This window comes from Hyperolius riggenbachi, chromosome 7 (assembly GCF_040937935.1).
Source record: "Hyperolius riggenbachi isolate aHypRig1 chromosome 7, aHypRig1.pri, whole genome shotgun sequence".
NCBI classification, from domain to species: domain Eukaryota; kingdom Metazoa; phylum Chordata; class Amphibia; order Anura; family Hyperoliidae; genus Hyperolius; species Hyperolius riggenbachi.
This window is the reverse complement of record NC_090652.1, coordinates 236,080,939-236,102,918: the sequence shown is the minus strand read 5'-3', so window position 1 is coordinate 236,102,918 and position 21,980 is coordinate 236,080,939. Positions and strand designations below refer to the sequence as shown.

Sequence of the window (21,980 nt, the reverse complement as noted above, 5' to 3'; positions counted from 1 at the left end):
AATGGCGCCATTCCTCAAACGCCAATTTAATGGCCAGAAGTTCCCAGTTGCCTATATTGTAATTTTTTTCTGCGGGTGAAAACCTACGGGAAAAGTAAGCACACGGATGTAATCTGCCCTGCAACCCTGACCGCTGAGACAGCACCGCCCCCACCCCAACCTCCGAGGCATCAACCTCCACAATAAAGGGAAAGGACGTGTCCACATGCCTCAAAATAGGCGCTGAGCAAAATAATTTCTTCAAGTAAGAAAAGGCTGCCACGGCCTCAGGGGACCTGTGGTTGGTATCTGCCCCCTTTTTCGTGAGACTGGTAAGGGGGGCAACTATCGTGGAGTACCTGTGATGATCCGCTCAGCTGGCTGCACAGGCAGACAGCTGATTGTCCATTCCTCTAGTCTGTGGGCTGCAGGTCTCTGGAACAGAGACCTGTCTTTTCATTGCAAGTTTCTGTTCTGTTCTCTTGCTGGGGAATTTGCATACATTCGTTATGCAAATCCCCTACCTGCCTTCTTTGATGACTGGCACTATAAGAGCTTTATGTTTCCCAGAATGCTTGGCTGGTCATTTCCCTTCCGTGCTCAGTTCCTGATGGACACTGTTGGAGTGTCAGCCATTGCTATCTAGTATAGTTAATTCCTGGGGGTTGCTTTAGGCTCCCCTTCTAGCCCAGTCAGGTTGTATTATCTGTATTGCCTGTTCTGTCTTGTCTTGCCTGTTTGCCATTGTCCTGTCCCTATGGTGGTTGACAGGAAATGGTTCTGATCTATGTTCTTGGAGTATAGCTGGTGCAGCGGTTGCTACCAGCTATCTCTTCTGTTCTGTCTTCTGGGATCGCGCTAGCTACTTTGTGTTAGCGGCTGTGGATCTTTCTGATCTGTGTTCCTGCTTGGATCACACTTGCTCTGGCGGAAGAGCGGTGGATCCTTCCTGCCTAGTTCTTGTTTTTCGTGTGTCTGTCTTGTCCGCTGCGCTTGCTACAGGCTCGGTGAGGTAACCGTTAAGCAAGCGCTCGCGTCCCCTGTTTCATGTTTGTCTGTTTATGGTTAGTTAGGCGTGCTTGTCTCTATTGTGCTTATCACGTGGAGATCGCGCATAACCGCGTGCACTGTTGCGAATGAGTGCGGTGTTCGCGGTTAGCTAGCGTTGTTATTTTCCATATCTCCTTATTGTATTTGCTGTGCCTTTGCTACCCTCGTATTCTATTCTGTTCTGCCTTGTGTCACGTCTCGCGATCGTACCTCTCGCGATCACGTTTCCTATTTCGTATCTGCTGTTGTGTGTGCGCGGTCGCGGAGTGGCGACTGGATTGGCGCACACACATACAACCTATCCCTTTTGCTCAATCTCATTTGCAATCGCCTCTCTTGCGATTGCGTTCTGCGCTTCGTACAATTCCTGTCTGGCACTTGTGGAGGTACAGAGGATTGGTTCCTCTGCACTCCCCAGCGCCATCTGCCGACAGGAATTTCCCTCTACAGGTGCGTAGCACCTTTTGCTGGGTTCCTGCAAATTATACGCTTGTGGAGGATCTCCGCCGTGTCAGCGCACGCGTTGTGCGCTGATCACGGGGAAAGTTCCACAATCGTGACAGTACCCCTTAATGAACCTCCTGTAGTAGTTTGCAAAACCTAAAAATCTCTGTAGGGCCTTCAACCCCATTCCAATACAGCTGTGACCTTGGCAGGATCCATTGACAGGCCCGAGGTGGAAATTACGTACCCTAGGAACGTGACAGTGGTCACCTCGAAAATACATTTTTCCACTTTAGCATAGAGCAGATTTTGTCTTAATTTATTCAACACAAACTTAACATGGACCCTGTGCTCGGAGAGGTTATTGGAATAGATAAGTATATCATCAAGGTATACCAGCACGAATCTACCCAATACCTCCCTGAATACCTCATTGATCAAATCCTGGAAGACGGCTGGCGCATTGCACAACCCGAAGGGCATCACTAAGTACTCGTAATGCCCGTCGGGTGTGTTGAAGGCCGTCTTCCATTCATCGCCCTTTCTAATGCGGATCAGGTTGTATGCACCCCTCAGATCCAATTTAGAGAAGATCTTTGCGTTTGTGACCTGCGTGAATAAGTCGTCTATCAATGGTAACGGATAGCGATTTTTCACCGTGATTTTATTCAGGCCCCGGTAGTCGATGCAAGGTCGAAGACCTCCGTCTTTTTTCTTAACAAAAAAGAAACCGGCCCCAGCAGGTGACCGGGAGGGCCGAATGGAACCCCTTGACCAGGTTGTCACGAATGTACTCCTGCATGGCCATCTTCTCTGGTCCAGATAAGTTATACAGGTGACCCCTAGGGGGCATACAACCAGCACGGAGATCAATGGGGCAGTCGAAAGGGCGATGAGGAGGTAACTGATCAGCAGCCTTGGGACAAAATACATCTGAAAATTCAGAATATACCTCGGGAACACCCTCCACGTGAATCTTGGTCTGACCTAATGTCACTTTCCCTAGACACTGCTGGGAACAAAAGTCCGACCAATTGGTTAATTGTCCTGTAGCCCAATTAATCTGTGGCAAATGGAGCTGCAGCCAGGGCATACCTAGGACAATTGTGGAGGTAGACATGTGTAACACAAAAAAACTTAAACCCTCCTTGTGCAGGACCCCAATAATGACCTCCACCTCTGGTGTCTGAGATAGTGGACAGTCCCTTTGTAGTGGGGAGTCGTCCACAGCAGTAACCTGGATAGGTGGTTTTACTGGGGTGAGTAGAATGCCCAACTTCTCTGCAAACTCTAAACTCATAAAGTTAGCCGCGGAGCCTGAGTCAACAAAGGCCTCCGTGGCTTCAGATTTGTCCCCCCACGTAATCGTACAAGGAAGGAGCAAACGTTTTTCTTTTAGGGGTGTGAGTTGGGCGCCCAGGGTGTCACCCCTTACAACTCCTAGGCGGTAGCGTTTCCCGGCTTATTCTTATCCGGCTTATTGGGGCAGTCTCGTACCCTATGCCCCCTTTCACCACAGTACAAACATAACTGTTCCGTCATTCTCCATCTTCTCTCCACTTGAGTCAGCTTAGACCGACCGATCTGCATCGGTTCAGGTGGAGGCATGACTGGAGATAATGAGACTGAAGGAGACGGAGATACCAGGGGTGCTGCGGGTGGTGCTGCGTAAGATGTTACCCTGACCCGATGACTGCCCCTAGTCTGTCTTTGATGACGTAGCCTACGATCGATACGAATGGCCGATGAGATGGCCTCATCGACTGTTTTGGGCTCGGGTTGGCTTAACATTAGGTCAGACACCTCATCCGACAGCCCAGACAGGAAATAATCCATCAAAGCATAGGTATCAAACCTGGCCGTAACTGACCACCTATGAAATTCTGCCGCGTAGTCTTCGACCGAGCCTCTGCCTTGCCGCAAAAGTTTAAACTTCCGCTCAGAGGTCGCAGCAAGGTCTGGGTCGTCGTATATTACTGCCATGGCTTTAAAAAATTCCTCTACCGAGGACAGAGCGGTATCTGTGGGGGGCAGGTTGTACGCCCAGGACTAGGAGTCACCAGTTAACAAAGTTTTAATAAAGATGACCCGTTGGGTCTCAGTTCCCGAGGATCGGGGTCTCAACTCGAAATATGATAACACTCTACTCTTAAAATTCCGAAAGTCAGACTTGTGGCCGGAAAATTTCTCAGGTACTGGCATACGTATGTCATCACTAGGAGGGGATCGCACCGAATCAACTGACGTCTGGAGGGTTCGCACAGAGCCTGATAGGGCATCAATTAAAGCTTTGTGCTGGCCCAGTGCTTGATGAATGCTATCCACCGAAGTGGCAAGCACAGTTAGAGGGTCAGTGCGTGCGTCCATCTGTGTTTTTTTTTTTTTTTTTGGTCTGGCGTTCTGTAACGATCGGTGAAGCACAGAGAGGATCTGATTACTGGTGATCTGCAGTATCACCGGGAATACAGATGTATACCCGATTATTGATGATCTGCAGTATCACCGATAATCCGATATACCAGCTAACCTCTGTTCACCTGAGTAGAGTGTAGTGTTTTGGTGTAACAGTAACCCTCTGAGGACACAAGCCTCAGCGCAGTCAGGAGTACTGCACAGATTCCTTCCGCAGACCTGAACTCTCCAAGACGGGAGGAGTCAGGCTGACAGTAGGAAGGATAGTCTGAAAGTAACCCTCTGGAGGAAGTGTCACTAACAGAACGGGGAACCGCCTCTAACAGTAAGGTCGGTTCTCGAGGTCGGACAAGCCAGGTCGTACACACACGGACAGACAAAGTACAAGATCAGGAGGCGAAGGCGGAGTCTAAGTACAGGCAGGGTTCGGCAACAGAGTATCAGAAATATCGAGGTACAAGATCAGGAGGCAGAAGCAGGGTCTAGAACGAGCCGGGGGTCGGCAACAGAGTATCAGAAATATCGAGGTACAAGATCAGAGTTCAAGGGGATAGTCAGGCAGGCAAAGGGTCATAACAGATAAACACAATCAAACTAGTACTTTAAGCTATCAACAGAATCTAGCTAAGTGTAGGATTACAGCTCCAGCTGGTCCCGGCACACTTGCGGATCTGACTACGGATCTGGGTGCTCCCACGTATGTGATCGCAACGCCAGACACCAGAGCAATGACCAACCAGCAGTATATATACACAGGCATCTTCTCCAGCACCTCCCTAAGTGCTGGACTAATGAGGAGTGGAGCCAGAGTCAGCTGACCAGCCTGGTCAGCTGACTCACTTCTGGCTGTGATATCTTCCCTGACTGAGTGCGCGCCTGCGTCACTCTAAACCTGAAGAGACTATATGTCCCAGCCACACCAGCCCCGCTCTGCGGTGCCTCCGACCAGGGGCCATGCGCGCCAACCGCCACGTCTGACGCGGCGGTTTCTCCGCGCTCTGCCATGCTCTGCACGGGGACAGCCGCCTCAGCCGAAGTGGAGGTGGCTGCCTCCCCGTGCTCCGTCACACTGCGCGCGGAAAGAGCCGCCTCCTGACTCGCGGCGGCGGCTCTTCCGCGCTTCCTGACATCTTGCTTAATCGTTCTTTTAATTGTTAGATTACTCCATACGATTCGTACCATCTAAAATCCGTTCTGGGTTCGGTGTGGGTCTGTCCTGATTTGAGAAAGGACCGAGTATGGGCCAAAACGCCTGAGCGTCATCTTTGACTTTCCCACAGATGAACCTTTAAGATGCTGTAACCTTTAAAAGAAAAGCCAAATAAAGAACCGATTTTAGATTACAGATTTACAGTGTCTTGTGAATCCAAAAGGGATTCCTGCACGTCTACAACTATTGGTGCGGTGGCAATTACGTTATACACTTTTAATTGTTATGCTGGGCATATACTATTTGTTTCCTCCTTATCAATCGAGCTGCTGATGGCTCGATTGATAATATCCAACAGGTCCGATGAGCCGCCAGATCGATTCCCCGCTCGATCCCCGCGGGTGGACAAAAGCAGGGAATCGAGCGGAAGATAAGGAGCGCCTGCGAGGACGAGCAGGGACCGATCCAGGCACCGGCGGGGATGCGCCGGGATCGAGCCAGCGGCTCGATCCAGCGCAACTATTTTACAGTCTATGCCCAGCATAAGAGACATTCATATATCCTTCTTTGCATATGCGTAGCTAAGGATTATGGGGTCTCATGAGGCTATCGGACCTGGACACTCTTGAGCAATGCCACCTGTCCCTACCCAATGGGATACGAAGTGACTGGCAATGTGCATTCCTATGCTAGTTACGCTGCAAATAGTCTAGGGGCACTGAGGTAAAGTCAGAGGATAGAGAAACTCAGGAAAGTTAATAGTTAACACATCAAGTACCACTTGGGCCCCCTCTGCTCCAGGGCCCCATAGCAACTGCTATGGCTGCTATGGCTATTGCTACACCCCTGCTTCTTTGGCCTTGAGGCCCAAGGACATAGATATACCTGTACAAAAACCCCACATCCCTATGCACTCCACAACCCACCACCTCTGCCAAGATCCCAGCTTGTATACAGCAGCCAGACCCTCTGGTTTGGACATTAGTTATCAATGGCTCTTTTCCTTGCTGCAAACTATTGTGAAGATGATTAACACATTCTTTCTCATGCCCATTTACTCATATGCATACTGTATATACTCGAGCATAAGCCTAGAAATTTAGGTCTGATTCACTTCATAAAAGTATATGGGCTGACTTATACAAGAGTCACAGGCAACACTGAGCACACTTAGTAATGTGTGTACTATTAGTGACATTCCCATTTGCAGCAATTTAACCAGTGGTAAGTGTTACTTTGAGGAAAGAAAATGCCTAGAGAATACAGGTCTGAAAGTCCTGGCCAACAATTAACAAGGAAAGGGGCAGGGGTGGAAATTCTGGTCTGCATAAAAGGGAGTAAATAATTGCAGCACTTGGGGGCCTGGATGAGTTATTGGCTACACTTAAGGTACAGGAGGGGTTAATGGCTGCAATACTTTGTGCAGTGCAGTCATTAACCCCTCCTGGTCCTCAAGTACAGACATTAACTTTGCCTTTGCTGGGTAGACTTATACTTGAGGCAATAAAAAAATTCCAGCTTAAGAGGGTTGAAATTGAAGGAGTCGGCTTATACACGATGTTGACTTGTATTCAAGTATATACGGTAATTACAGTATTACCCAATCTGCATGAATTTATTTTGCATAAGCCCTGTGTTTGTCCTTCCAAATGAAGGCATCTTAATACACACTATCATCCTAATCACCTTATAATTATGTTACATACGCTTAATTTTTTTTTTTACCCCAGCCATTCAACCTGCACAAAAATGTAACAATCTGTCTGCCATGTTCCGCTGTCCAGCACTAATGACCTCACATCTTTGATATGGTTTTAGTTTCCATCTCCTACTAATACTGTATTATATTATATAGGGATGAGTGAGCAAAACTTTCAAGTTTTGTCTGGCAGCAAATTGGCCCCAATCTCGGTTAGCGAGGATCTTGCGAGGTCAACAGCCAGCCGGCAATGTTAGGCAAGAACAAGGGTTTATCCTTACTCCTCTGTATTGCAGCTGTACACAAGGCAGTTTCTAGGATAGAGCTCCCAGGGGAAGGGTGTATAAATATCACCCCCTGGAAGACTCAGGCACACCATTGCGATACGGTGACCAGTATGCGCCCCAAAATTAGGTAGCCCCAATATAGCTAGCCCGAGGTGGCCCCCATTATTGGTTAGCCAGAGCTAACCTCCCACCCAGTATAGGTAGCCAGAAGAGCCCCGAGTATTAATTGGCCAGATGATGCAGCTCCCCAGCATATGTAGCCACAGGAAATCCCAATATTAGGTAGTCAGATGCAGCCCCTAGTAAAGGATGCCCCCCAGTATAGATAGCCAGAGAGCCCCCTGTGTAGGTAGTTGGGGAGCCTACCATATAGGTATCTAGAGAGACCCTTAATGTAGAAAGAATAAATAAACTAAGGAAAACGTCTACATACAGTATCAAAAAGTTTTATTGAAAGGACCAAATAATGACAACACAGATTACCCTTATCCCCCCCCCCCCCCTAAAATACATGGCTGTGTATGTCTCAATAGTCAGCTCACCTTCCACATTCACTCAGTTTCAGACACTCCCCAAGCTATTGTGTGCACAACTGTTAACTGTTAAGGTGGCCATACACTGGTCGATTTGCCATCAGATTCGACCAACAGATAGATCCCTCTCTGATCGAATCTGATCAGAGAGGGATCGTATGGCTACCTTTACAGCAAACAGATTGTGAACCGATTTCAGCCTGAAACTGTTCACAATCTGATGTGGTGGTACTGCTGCTGCTGCCCCCGCCCGCCCGCATACATTACCTGCTCCGCCGGCGCGACTGCAGTCTCCCGGTCACCGCTGCTCTGTCTGCGCTCTGGTCTTCAGGTCCGGCATGCCTCACTTCTTCTAGCCCGGCAGGAAGTTTAAACAGTAGAGGGCGCTCTACTGTTTAAACTTCCTGCCGGGCTAGAAGAAGTGAGGCATGCCGGACTTGGAGACCAGAGCGCAGACAGAGCAGCGGTGACCGGGAGACTGCAGTCGCGCCGGCGGAGCAGGTAATGTATGCGGGCTCTATTGCGTCGGTCGTCGGGCACTCGAACGCCGCTAGCGATGCGCTCTTTACCCGCGGGCGATCGAAGGTTATTTTCCGCACGGCACGATCGACGGGATCGGATTAAATGGATCGAAATTCGGCGTGTAGCGTGAACGATTGCCAGCAGATTCGATCCCAGTGATCGAATCTGCTGTCGAAACGGGCACAAATTGGGCCAGTGTATGGCCTGCTTTACTCATCTCGCCAACTATCTGAAGAGCTAAGTCCACTCCATAAAGGTGACCATACACTCGTTAGATTAGCAGCAGATAGATCATCAGATAGATTTCTCATCTATCTGATGTGTTTAGGAACATTTTTTACTAGGATTAGAATTCCAATAGATTTCAGTTTGAAATCTATTGAAAATCGATCTGATGGCATGTTTTTGCCATCATATTTCCATTAGGGACAGTGCAAAATGATAAGCAATCTCAACAGATTGACCTGGATTTTCCACCCTGCCAGATCGATTGAAATCAATCGAAATCGATCGAAATCAGCCGCCAATCGGTCGATCGGTCAACCGATTTGCAATCGATCGATCGATTTTGATCTATCGGCCAGAAAATCGGCTGAGTGTATGGGCCCCTTAAGGCACAACAGTTCATCTATTCAAGGGGTTAATGAGTGTCTTTCATTTAGAGTTGTTTGTACAGCTCACCGCTAGTACCAAGATACTATACCACAACCAGGGAAACCTTCTTCAAGAAACTGATAGAACTATTTCCACACTTTCACACATTAGAGGATGAGAGAAAACCCTGCATTCTACTAGGAGAAGAGAAATCCACAGTACCAATCGCTGCACACTATGTCACAGCATGCCACAGACTGAGAGGAGCATAAATGAACTGTAAACTCCCCCCCCCCCCCCAATGTCCACAAACTGCTAACTCATTGCACCCCCACCCCATCCCATGTCCCTCATTCCCCCTGCTTTGGCAATGCCTGTATTGAAGCTTGGTCATGCCAATAAAGCTATTTTTGATTTGATTTGACTTGATTTGATTACTATCAGTTCAATCACTTCAGGGATCTAATTACAAGACTCCAAGTTGCACTGTTATCTATACCATCTGCTGTTTGTCCAGCCCAATAGCATGCAGGTTCAAAGTACGACTTTACAGTCCTATGCACATAATGTCCACACCACAGCTTTCTAATGCTGGGCATACACAGTGCGATCCGGTGGCTCGATTAGCCACCGGATCGACTCCCGCCGCATCCCCGCGCGTCCGCTCGTGCACCCGAATCGATTACCGCTCGTCCCCGCCGGCGCCGCTTATCTGCCGCTCGATTCCCTGCCATTGTCCGCCCGCAGGAATCGAGCGGGGAATCGATCCATTCGTGATCAGACCTGTCGGATATTATCAATCGAGCCCATCAGCGGCTCGATTGGTAAGAAAGAAACGCACCGTGTATGCCCACCATAAGGACGTCAATTCAGCATTGACGGTGTATACTGTAGATCAGCCAAAAAGCTTGCAAGAGGTTAATACCATATGCTCTCACCACCGCTGGGCTGTGCTGCGTTCTGTGTCGTCCTGTTACTTCTGGGCTGTATGCAGGCTGGAGATATACTGGTACTCAGTGCCAGTGTGTAGTACAAGGAACATCCCTCAGTGTGATGCACGCCGAACAACTCGGCTTCAAGGTTTAACGTGGCTGTATGGATGGGTGGATGTCTGTTGACAGACCAGCCGTGTCATGTGGTTTGTTTCGCCCGGCCCCCTCCAGGCTTTCTCAAATGTACCCCGAAACCCCTGCCATTTAGCCAAAGACTATTCATCTCATTTAGCAAGCGAACCCCTGTGAAGCCCGAGGGCCCCTGTGTAGCCCGAGGGCCAAAGAGTCCTTCTCGTTTAGCCAGAGAGGCCCCCTCCTCCCCCCTTGTTTAGCCAGAGAGCCTCCCTACCCCATTTAGCCAGAGAGCGGCGCTTGAAGCAGATACAAAGAGTGCACAGCAGGAGTGGATAACTCACGTAGCCGGGATCCTCAGGCTCTGCATCTTCTTCCTTCTCCTAGCTTAGGTGTCCTATCACACTGGCAACAGTGCCCCCTGTGATGTCATCAAAGGACGACTTGGCTACGAGATGGAAGGCGATGCTGCACCTGTGGACCCTGGCTAGGTGAGTTATTATCTGGTCTTGCTGCGCACTCTCTGCTTCCCTTCGTTGCTGCTGTTCCCCAGGCAATACCCCGTCTGCCCCTAGAGACGGACATGGCTGTACATATATCCCTGGCAAAAGCAGTGAATTTTCAGCTGGGGTTTTGGCAAATGTCAATGTGTTTACCAAGGATTGCTGTACAGCTTCAATAGGACTGTATAGGAATTCCTGGCAAATATACTGCAAGGATTTTCGGTAAAACAATGGTAAATAGAAGTAAAATGATCAAACATAGAATCGTTTTTGATTCTGTTGTGCCAGTTTTGCTAAACTTTTGTGAGATTCTTGCGGACCTATTGGAGGTTCAAGGACAATCTCGCAAAACTGCCAGTGACAATTTCACTCGTACCTGTATTGTAGAACTGTAGAAGTCCTCAAGACATTCACTACATTGTAACCATAAACTACTAAGTATTCCATCCACTAGAAAATTCTTAAAATTGTACCTGTTATAATGTCCAAAAATAGATTAGGAAGGGGATTAGCATTAACCAAGCCCCTGGTCTCTCTTCAGGCCCCTGGGCACCTGCCTTACTTGCCTTGTGAATAATCTGGCTGTGGTACAGCCTGTCTGAGCTTCAACTGACATTCACAAATGAAGTCAGTTAATGTGAATGTAGCCCTCCAGGTAAGAATAAATGAGTTACGCAGATTTTTTTTTTTTTGCATTTAGATGAATAGACAGCTGTCGGTATGATCACTTACCTGTGTTTAACATCATTTGTGCAAACACAGAGTTTGTTCCCGATTTTTGCCATCGTCTGCCTGGCACTTAGCCTATCCTGGAAAAAATATGTCCAGTTTTCCTTCAGTTTCTCTTTGCTGGAAAAAAAATGGCTGTGACCCCAGGGCCCTGACCCGTAGGGCCCTCCCTCATCCGCAGTATTTGCTCTTTATTGGTCCTGTGCTTGTAATAATCACTTCTATAAATGCATTGAATGATAATAATCATTAACAAGCTGTTCTCCATCCCCTGTATTGTCCTTGGCAGGTTTTGGTGCGCTGTATCAATTGTTATACACTTACTCTGTCCTCCTCTGATAGAGCATAACTGTCTCTGTAGACTTCTCCAGCATCGCTACAGTACAGAGCACTTGGGGAGGGGTAAAGAAGTTGGGGGCTGGGCGTTGTACACAAGACCATGATGCACACTGAATAGGGACTGTATACAAATCTTTGTCTATAAAACTTTGTATGATTCTTTATCAGTGGCTGAGCAGATGCAGTCATTAGAACAATTATGCAGAGAGCAGAAAGCGTTTACTGTTTGTGCCCAGACTCCTCAAGCATTACTACAGTACACAGCACTTGGGAAGGGGGAGGAAAGGCTAGGGATAGAGCAGCGCTCTACACAAGACCCTGCTGGACACTGAATAGGGACTGTCTACAAATCTTTGTCTGCAAAACTTTGTATGATTCCTTATCAGTGGCTAAGCAGATGCAGTCATTAAAACAACTGTGCAGAGAGCAGAAAGTTTTTCTCTCCATGCCTTTAGTTGTCAATCTTTCCCCACAAGGCCCCCTGCAGCTTCTGGGACCTTCCTGCAGCTGCATCCCTTGCAGGGTCTATTGTTACGCCCCTGTTTACAATGTAACAGAACTACGGTGAAGAAGAGGAAAAAAACAGCACAACTTGTAAGCAACCAGCGCCATATTGCACCAAGCTGGAAAAATATCATATGCTAACACAGTTGTGCCTGAGGAATGTTTTTCTTACAGTAGTAAATGTGGGTTCAAAGACATTTAGACACAAGAATTTTTTTAAACACTTTCATTGGCAAAAGTATAAAATTAGCGATACATCAATAAGCAGGGTAGAAAAGAAGTCGAAATTTACAGGTGAAAGAAACTAATTTTCAGCCTTTATACACCAGCAGATAGATGGTTCGATAATTTCCGACATGTCCGATCTTATTTTCGATCGTTTTTCTGATTGACTTCTCATAGAAGTGAATGGAAATTGATAAGAAAAGATAAGAAAATCTGACTGTGGTAGACTGTGGTTATGACCAAGAAAATAATGAGGGTGAAGGTCAAAGTCATTATCAGATTACCGCCACACAATGGGTCATTAGAGGAACTTTCACAGCAGGCAGTAAACAAGCCTGCCATTAGCTTTATATCAGTCTCTTATTACTACACACTAATTACAATTTTGAAAGCCAAGACCAGCGAATGCTGTAATTTAGAATTCATTCTAGAAAAGATGTATAAATAGCCTGAGGTGTTACAAGTGCTGCTGAATGTAACGATTTTCCTGAATTTCCAGCCATCTTTGCAGTAAAGCTTTGGCAAGTATCTTGCTTGCTAATTAGGTTGAAATCTGCTGAGACGTCAAGATGCGGCAGTGCGGAAGCACCCGGTATGTAACATCCAGAGCCTTTTCTGTCCCCATGGTAACAGTCTTCATCACATACGTTATATTTAGTAGCCGTACGCCCGACGCATATAGCACAAGGAATTAAAGGAGCATATAGAATAAATTCCAAATAGGGATTACCTGATCAGAACACATTCAGAAACACCCATCTCTCCCTGAATATTACTGGCATGAGAGTTTAGGTGATACACTTTGTGGGACGTTAGGCACAGCTCGGTGCCAATTAAATATGAAAAAAAGGCTGATATTATAGTTTTTAAAGTGAACCAAGCACCATTTTTAGCACCCAAGGCATCTCAGTAGCACATTAAAAATGCACACCAATAATGAGGCACATTACTAAATTAAACTTCCATTTTACCTGTTCCTTTTACATTTAAAATTTTAGCAGATACTTTTTACCTTACTTCCATGGCCTGCTCAATTACATAAATATAAGGCAGATAAGGATTGATGTAATTATTTTATTGCACACATTAGCAGGGAGCAAACAAAACCTTTCATCGGCAGAGTGTTGTGGACATAGGACATAAGGCTTCAAAGACTTTAGATAAGTCACAGATACTATCTTCACACTTTCCCCTGAATAAATAATAGGCAGCTGGAAGGGGAGGGGGATGATGGCAGCTCCTAAAGCTATTAGAAACCAGGAAAAAAGTGGTGCTTGGTTCCCTTTAAGCTCAACCAACTTAATACCAACACTCCTCCCTAACCTACGTCTAACACTAATGTTAACCTCTTCTGAACCTTAACCACTTCAAGTTTCCTGACACCAACCTGTCAAGTTCATAAGCTTAACTTTAAATCTAACACTACATTTTTTTTCAGCCGGGTGGCATGAAAAAATAGCTGGGTGGGGTGCGATGGGAGATTGCAGTGCTGGTGCTTCTCTGACCAACTCTGCTTACAGCATAGGAGGAGAATGAGGAGGTGAGTTGATGACTGACGGGTGCTCACCAAAATGAGCTGGGTGGAGCACCCGGCTAAAAGAGCCTGGGGAGAACACTGCACTAGCCCCAAGGTATCTGAAAACTAACTTTATATTGATGCTAAACACGAATCATAAAATATTCTCACACCTACACTACTCTTACAACAACCTTCACCTTGACCCAGAAACAGCCAGGGCATGGGAAGGATTTTATTTCCCCTTTTAGGGCTAATTGGTGCAGGCCCTCCTCTGAATCAACTGGGATATGCAAGGGTGCAGGTTAGTGTTAGTGTTAATCTAGAACCCTACTTTTTGGTTGAATTTGATGGACAAATGTCTTTTTTTTTCAACCCAACTAAGAATGTAGCACACTAATAATGTACTTCAGCTCGCAATGGCAGAGTCACTTGTGTGTGTCCAGCCAGTTAGTGATGATTGATCTGGGTTGGCTTAGCACTGTTCATTGGGATGCCAAGCTATACTATCACCCTAACCCATGCCTAATACCTAAGCTGTCACCACATATCTAACTGTCACCAGCCTCCTGTTGCCTAATGCCTAGAACTACTCATGCCTATGAATAATTGTCTCCACAGTGCGTAGCCCTTACTGCCTCTATGCCCACCCTTATCCTTGGTCAGGACTGCCTCTGCTGAGAATCTACAGCATAAGAAATGGTAGTCGCTCAGTCAGGAAAATAACATCATATGAGGAGCTCACAAGGCTGGGCAAATACACAGAGCTAAATTCAAAGACCTGGGCTCAAAATACACAGATATGCTATGGCTAACACAACATCCCGAAATAAACAAGATTGTTGGTGCCACATATCCAACAGGCATGTGGGTAAAGCCCCTCTGCCGGCATCAAGACCAATCTCCTAGGGTAGGGTCCCCAAACGTTTTGGGTCGAGGGCCGGGTCAACATGCTTCAGACTGCTGGGGGGCTGGAGTATATATAAAAGGATGTAGAAATCTTTGTGGGCCAGACACTGAAGCATACCCAGGTGATAACCTGCAGTCCAATTAAACAGCAGTGTCACCTGATGTGAAATTTGATTGGAAACCAGAGAATTACTGCTTTCTGGCTTTCATGTGCATGGGTCGTGTCAGCACTGCTATTCTATATGCGGACCACCAATATTTGATGTAGCAGACCGCATCTATAAGTAATACATTCTGTATGTGGGGGGGCCGGTAAAAAAGCCTCAGGGGGCCACATTCGGCCCGCGGGTCTTAGTTTGAGGACCACTGTCCTACAGGGTTCCCTACATTAATACAAGCAATGAGAGTATCCACAATTGGACACGTCTGATATAGGATAAAAAGCCTGTGAACAGACTTACCTAAGGCCGCCCACAGGGCCATAAGTCCCTAACCTCGAGTGCAGTCTGACATGAGGAGGGGACCACCATCAGATTCCCTCTGAGCATCTGTACACACCAACCAATACACAGCATAAGAAATGGTCTTCAGAGAATCTAGAAAAGTCCAAGATGCATCTCCAAGAGATCTGCTCTGCTATATGGTGTCAGCCGAGCCGATGGTTTAGCCTGTCTACTCTGTGCTGCTCTGTTACGCACCGTGCCATCGTCCCACTTCCCCTCTCAATAGCAACAGGAGGCATCGCTAGCATCTAGGCTGGTGGCATGTCAGTATTGCAGGCGGTCCTGAACTGTATCACCTGAGGGATAGAGTCCAGACATTGTGGAGTGTGTATCATTATAGAGGCTTACACTAAGAGGGCCATCACTGGAGATGGTATCCACACTGGAGATGGTTAGAGATCTGTGAAGATGTTTTAAGAAATAACTCTTCACAGATCTCTAACCATCTCCAGAGAGGATACCATGAGTGATCTTGCAAACCTCAATTGGAATTTTCACAAACTGCCTGTAGTTATGTGGAAAAATATTTGTTTGCTTGCCTGGGTTATATTAAAACAAAGGGGATGAGACTAAAATGTTAGTGAATTAACAATCGCTTTTCTCACACCTCCCCAGTGTTTGCTTGGGTTTTTTCCCAATATAACCAAAAATACATTGGATACCAACTTCTTCCAGAATTGGCTGTAGACCGTGGTTTGAAATGTGGATCATGAGAATTTTTTGAGCGATAGTAAATGACATTATTTGTTCAGTATTCACAGTATAAATGCAGAAAACATGCCTGTGCTGTGTAAATGTAATTACTGATATTATTCAAGGAACAGCATCACTTGTTGATAGAAACTGACTTTGTCACCTTGAAGGTGCCATTTCACACCTTCTTACCGTAAATAGCACAAATTCCTGTTAAGAGTGTTTGTTTTGTGAAAAAAAGAATACTACTGTGGACCCATTTGGATAATCTGCATGCGTGCATCTGTTTTTTTCTGTCTCCACAGTGAAATTATACTCACAAGAATAAACAAAATGGCTTATCGCTCGCTACACACATACAAAAAATATTTAAAAAAAACCCTTGAACATACTGTATTTTAATCCACCAACTCTTGTATCCAATAGTATGAAAAGATATGATCACACAACTAGCTTATGCCCAATCATTCAGCGCTTTAATGCTAGTGACTTCAAGGGAATCTGAAGCAAAAATAAATGTATGATATAATGAATTGTAGGTGCAGTACAGCTAAGAAATAGAACATTAGTAGCACAAATATGAGTCTCATATTGTTTCCAGCACGGGAAGAGTTAAGAAACTTCACTTGTTATCTATGCAAAAGAGCTTCTCTGAGCTCTCTGACTATTTTAGTCAGAGAACAGTGCTACTTTCTGAAGCACTTATTCATCAAAGAAACAAAGACAACTTCAGATAAGATTTTACTGCATAGAAGTGTAAAGGGTAATTAGTTCTGCTCTGTTTCATAGTTTAAAATGCAGAGTGTAGTTTGTAAACTGCAACCATTAAAGAATGATGCCATGTTATGAAAAAAGCATTATATCTGAAAATAAAAATATGAGACTCTTTTCATTCCTACTAAAGTTCTATTAATTATCCACACTACTCATACAATTCATTATATCATAAGGTTTTTTCCGCTTCTGTGTCACTTTCAAGGCATAACAGAGATGAACTGGCACATTTCACACCAGAAGTCCTACATTGTGCAAGTTCATCTCTTTTCTGTTTAGAAGTCATTAGCTATAAAGCTATGAATTAAAGGAGAAAAATGATTTAGCACACCATTCACTGTAATCTTGGCCTTGTTCTTTTCATGGCTGTGTAGTTTATATGCTGGACACTGGTCAAGATTTTGGTACGGGAAGTTTCAATGGTAGACACCTTTGTTAGGTGTATATTTCAGAATGTTTAGGTGTTTGATTATTTTAGTTGGTGGAGGACAGGTGGCAAGCCAGGACATGGAGGGGAATAGTATTCTGTGTTAGGGCAGCCTGTGTGTTAGGGGACAATATAGTTACATTTTTTGGGAGGAGTGCGGGGTGGATTCCATTTTGGATTAGTTAGGCGCAGCTAAAGTATGGAGGGGGAAATAATTTCGCATTAGGTGAGTTATGACTAGGTTATGAAGGAGGAATTTTCTTATACTGAGGAAATTATTACTATTACTAGAATTTAAAAAAAAGAAATAACTGGTGGCATAGCTGGTAATAGAAATGTGTTTAAAGAGGAGCTGTTAGGTATAGGGTCTCAGAGAAAAAAAAACACATATATCAGTAGCTAAAGATTGGCTCTACTTACATTACATATGCATTTCACTGTCCACGTTTGGATTTCACAGAATTTTTATATAGTATTTGCAGATAATGATGCTCCTGACAGCTCATGGCAGGTTCCATGTTTGTCTGTCTTCTATGAAGCCAAACGTGTCGTCATGTCCTCCCTGCTTCCTGATGATTCCACTCAGAAAAAAGACAACACTACTGTGCAGTGAATATTAATTAGCCATGTGGCTAGGAACAATAGCGGACTCATGCAGTATACTCTGCCTGGAGATTTTTCAGTGCTGTGAGCTGGACTGCGTTACAAGCTGCTGTAACATGAGCCTGTAACTTCTCACTAGCAGCAGAGGGGAGGACCCAAGGTGGGAAGAAGCAGCCCCAGAATGCTTTACAGTATGGTATGCGGCCTCTCGGCCTCTTAAGAGCTTGGGAATAACAGCCTTGCTGTTCAGCACACATCAAAAGTAAGAGAGATTTTTAACTTCAGTATTGCCTTTTTGGCTTCCTTCTACACTGTTTAACACAGGAGAATAGAGGTTTAAATTAGCTTTTGCAGCCTGACAGTTACTCTTTAAGGTTGAGGGATATGGCTAGGTCAAGTTCATGTAAGCCTAGAAACATATTGTGGGGCAAAACTCGAAGTGGTATTTTTCTGGTGCTCTTTTTTGCACTGTACTGTGCCGACTGGTTCAACCGTGAAACTAATGACATGGAGTTTTCAGTGCCTTATTCAAACATATTCTAAAAGACAAATTTACTCATGCTTCGCTCCAAGGCAGATGTTTGCAAAATCCAGACCCCAACGCAAGCCCTGCCACAGAAACTCTGTAACAACATTTTCAGCCTTATTTCTTTTATCCTATAAGTTCCTATACCTGTTCTAATGTGGTCTGGATTACTGCAGCCTTTTCTAGTTGCACTGTCTCTGTAATATATCTAATATTCTTTTCTTTGTCAAGCTTTGTTGACCCAGAGATATGGAGAAGTTATGCATGCCCCCTCCATGCCCCCTGCAGGCTCTGTGTGTGTGCTTTGTTTATCCCTCACAGACAGGTCTCTGCTCTCCGTTTCAGCTTGTTTGAGGGGGTAGGGAGATGCCCATGCTAAGAAACTGAGAATCCCTGGCTGAAGTGCAAGACAAATCACTATGTAATGAAAACTTGTAGTATACTGTAACATGAGATATATATATATATATATATATATATATATATATATATATATACATACATACATACACACACACACACACACACACACACACACACACACACACACACACACACACACACACACAAATATCACTTCCTGGTTAGCGATCATGTTTTTTGTTTGTAAACACTGCCTAAACCTGGCAATTAAAAGCCAGGATCGCAGCGGGGAGCAGCAGAAAAGGCAGAGAGGGATCCAGGAGATCACAGTGACTCGATTGGTATGTTTTTTATTGTATGAATCGGACAGTACAGATTCTCTTTAAGCTTTAACCAAATGACATTTTGCAGAAGACTGTGTGAGCAGCGGCAGGGTGCACACATTGCAATAGCTGTAATTTACAAAAAAACTGAGGACACTGCTATTGCATAGAAACTGTGGCCATATGCTTAATGCAGGGAAGTTTCTACTCTAAATTGTGCTCAGGGCGAGGGTGTAAAAAACCAGGCCCCACCCCCCACATCGTGGAGCCAGGTATAAGGCCTCATTCACATCAGGGATGTTTCTTTGCACTTTTCACAGCGCACTGCCCTGTGCGTTCAGCAAGGTATTTATTTTCCCATGTAATTAAATGTAGCTGGTTCACATCTATGCGCTGTGCTGAGCAGTGTTACAAAAACGTAGGGTTGCATGCATTTCTGTGCATTGAGCTGTAAAGCGCACATCAATGCAAGTGAACGGGTGCGCTTTTTTAGCGCATAGAAGCGCGTATAAGCGCATAGAGTGCATGCGTTTTTTGCCCCTAATTGGGAAAAAAAACACATTTACATATAAAAACAAAGCTTTATTGACAACTGCTACTGGTACAGTAAGAAAAACGTACTTTAAAGAAGCGCAGTGCAACGCACAGAAACGTGCACTAAAGCGCGCACAAACGCATGCTTTTTTTACCACGCGCTTTCACACGTTTCTCAGCAGATGTGAACGAGGCCTTAGTGCCCGTAGTATAAGTTAGCCAGGTCTAGTTTCCCCCAGTATAGTTAGCCAGCTATAGGTGTCCCCCAGTATAGGTAGTCAGGTTTGGTTGCCCCCAGTATAGGTTAGATAGGTAGGTGCCTCCAGTATAGGGTAGCCTGTATAGTTGCCACCAGTATAGGTTAGATAGGTAGGTGCCCTCGATATATTTTAGATAGGTAGTTGCCTTCAATATAGGTAGTCAGTATAGTTGCCCCCAGTATAAGTTAGATAGGTAGGTTCCCCCAGTATAGGGTAGATAGGTAGGTGCTACCAGTATAGGTTAGATAGGTAGGTGCCCCGAGTATAGGTTAGGTAGGTAGGTTCCCTCAGTATAGGTTAGAAAGGTAGGTGCCCACAGTATAGGTTAGCTAGGTAGGTGCCCCAGTATAGGTTATATAGGTAGGTGCCCCGCGTATAGATTAGATAGGTAGGTGCCCCGAGTATAGGTTAGATAGGTAGGTTCCCCCAGTATAGGTTAGATAAGTAGGTGCCCAGAGTAAAGGTTAGATAGGTAGGTGCCCCGCAGCAGCGGGGAAGTGGGGGGGGGAGCGGGCATAGTGCTTTACAACTCACCTACTGCCGCCGATCCCCCACAGTCTCTATCTCCTTCCTGTTCCGGCTTCTGTCGCATTGGTAACAGCGCCCCCTGTGATGACATGCGGTCACGTCATCACAGGGGGCGCTGTTACCAATGCGACGGACTCCTGGCCTGGGAGAGGAAGCAGATAGAGTCTGCGGGGGATCGGCAGCAGAAGGTGAGTTGAAAATACACTGTGCCCGCCCCCCTCCTGCCTCTCAATCCAGCGCCCTTGGCGATTGCACAGTTTGCACACCCATAGAAACGGGGCAGAGAGAACGGACAAAAAAATGTCAGTTCTCCATTCATTCAAGTAGTAATACAGTACTGCATCCTATTCACTCCACTATCTTCTGTTTACACACCACTACTCTTCATGGTGAAAGAGGAACTGTAACCAAGGATTGAACTTCATTCCAACCAGTAGCTGATACCCCCTTTCCCACGAGAAATCTTTACATTTTCTGAAACGGATCATGAGGGGGCTCTGTATGGCTGATATTGTGGTGAAACCCCTCCCACAGTGTGATATCAGCACCTAGGTACTTACAGTGGCTTGCAAAAGTATTCGGCCCCCTTGAAGTTTTCCACATTTTGTCACATTACTGCCACAAACCTGAATCAATTTTATTGGAATTCCACGTGAAAAACCAATACAAAGTGGTGCACACGTGAGAAGTGGAACGAAATCATACATGATTCCAAACATTTTTTACAAATAAATAACTGCAGGGCGCCGGATTGAGAGGCAGGCAACTTCGAGGGAGCCGAATACTTTTGCAAGCCACTGTACATCACACTGGAGCCTTGATGCATTGTGGGAAATAACATCTGTTTCCAAATATCAAAAAAGCAGCATCTCTTTCCACAGACATCACAGACATCACCTGTAAAGATGTCACCATGTGATACATTTCAGAATGCAAGTCAGGAAGAGGAAAGATTTTACAATGGGCAAACGCTGTGTAAATAATTTATAAATAATTTTTGTAAAAATTAAGCACTTTTTTTCATTACATTATTTTCACTGCAATTCCCTTTTAAGTTAGCCATATAGTGTTGAAAATTGATCATATGGATATGGTAACATAATACTGCTGAACACAATACAAAGCAATGTAGCCATCAGTCCCTGGTTGCTCATCCCCCACAAACATGATTTACATTTTCTCCTGTGTCCAATTGCTCTTTCAATCATTAGAACGTTCCAAATCAATTAAAAGTCTTTTTGTTCTGTTATGCTGGTGTCAATAGGTCACTGGCAGATTTGAAAAAGTGATCAGTAGCATTACCAGGACAATTGACAGATGTTGTGACCACCTGACACAGGGGAGGAGAGGCACAATACATGGCATCTGCACTTTCCATTGTTATTTCAATCACATAAAAGAAGGAGGATAGTGATGCCAAAATCTGTCAGAGCTAGCACAGTTGTGGCAAAACCTAAACACGCCGAAATATTAGCTATAATGTATTGTGTTGTCTGATGAAGAGAGATTTTTGTGTATTTCTCTCTCATAATTGAGTATCTTCAGCACCAGAGTCTCAGTAGCTTTAATATTATAAGAAACAGTGGATGACAAACAGGACTAGGTGACAAAGTGATGTCTCTATATTGTACTTTAGTGTTTTGTTCAGATAACTATACGAAAAAAATAACTTGAGCCAAACACTAACCTAAAGCCTAACACACTAGCCATCTTTGGCTCTAATCTATCCCATATCTATTTATGCCCATCAGGATGGAGAGTCCAAATAGTTATCCTGGTCTACTTGCTCTGTCCACCAGGCACCACAGATAACTATTTTGTACTCAGGATGCCATTTCTTCTTTATGGTTAATCATCATTTTTAAGATGTAATGATAAAGTAATAATCGAATGTCCCTATAAACATTCTACAAGCAATTTTAGGGGCAATCCAGCTAACCTACCAGTACGTTTTTCACAGGGAATCAGAGCAACCAAGGCAACCTGC

General features: G+C 45.2%; 1 protein-coding gene across 1 annotated transcript in view; it reads left to right on the top strand.

Moving 5' to 3' along the window:
* Window positions 1-21,980, top strand: part of MREG (melanoregulin) — a 163,112-nt gene that overhangs the window by 17,821 nt on the left and 123,311 nt on the right. The window lies entirely within an intron of this gene.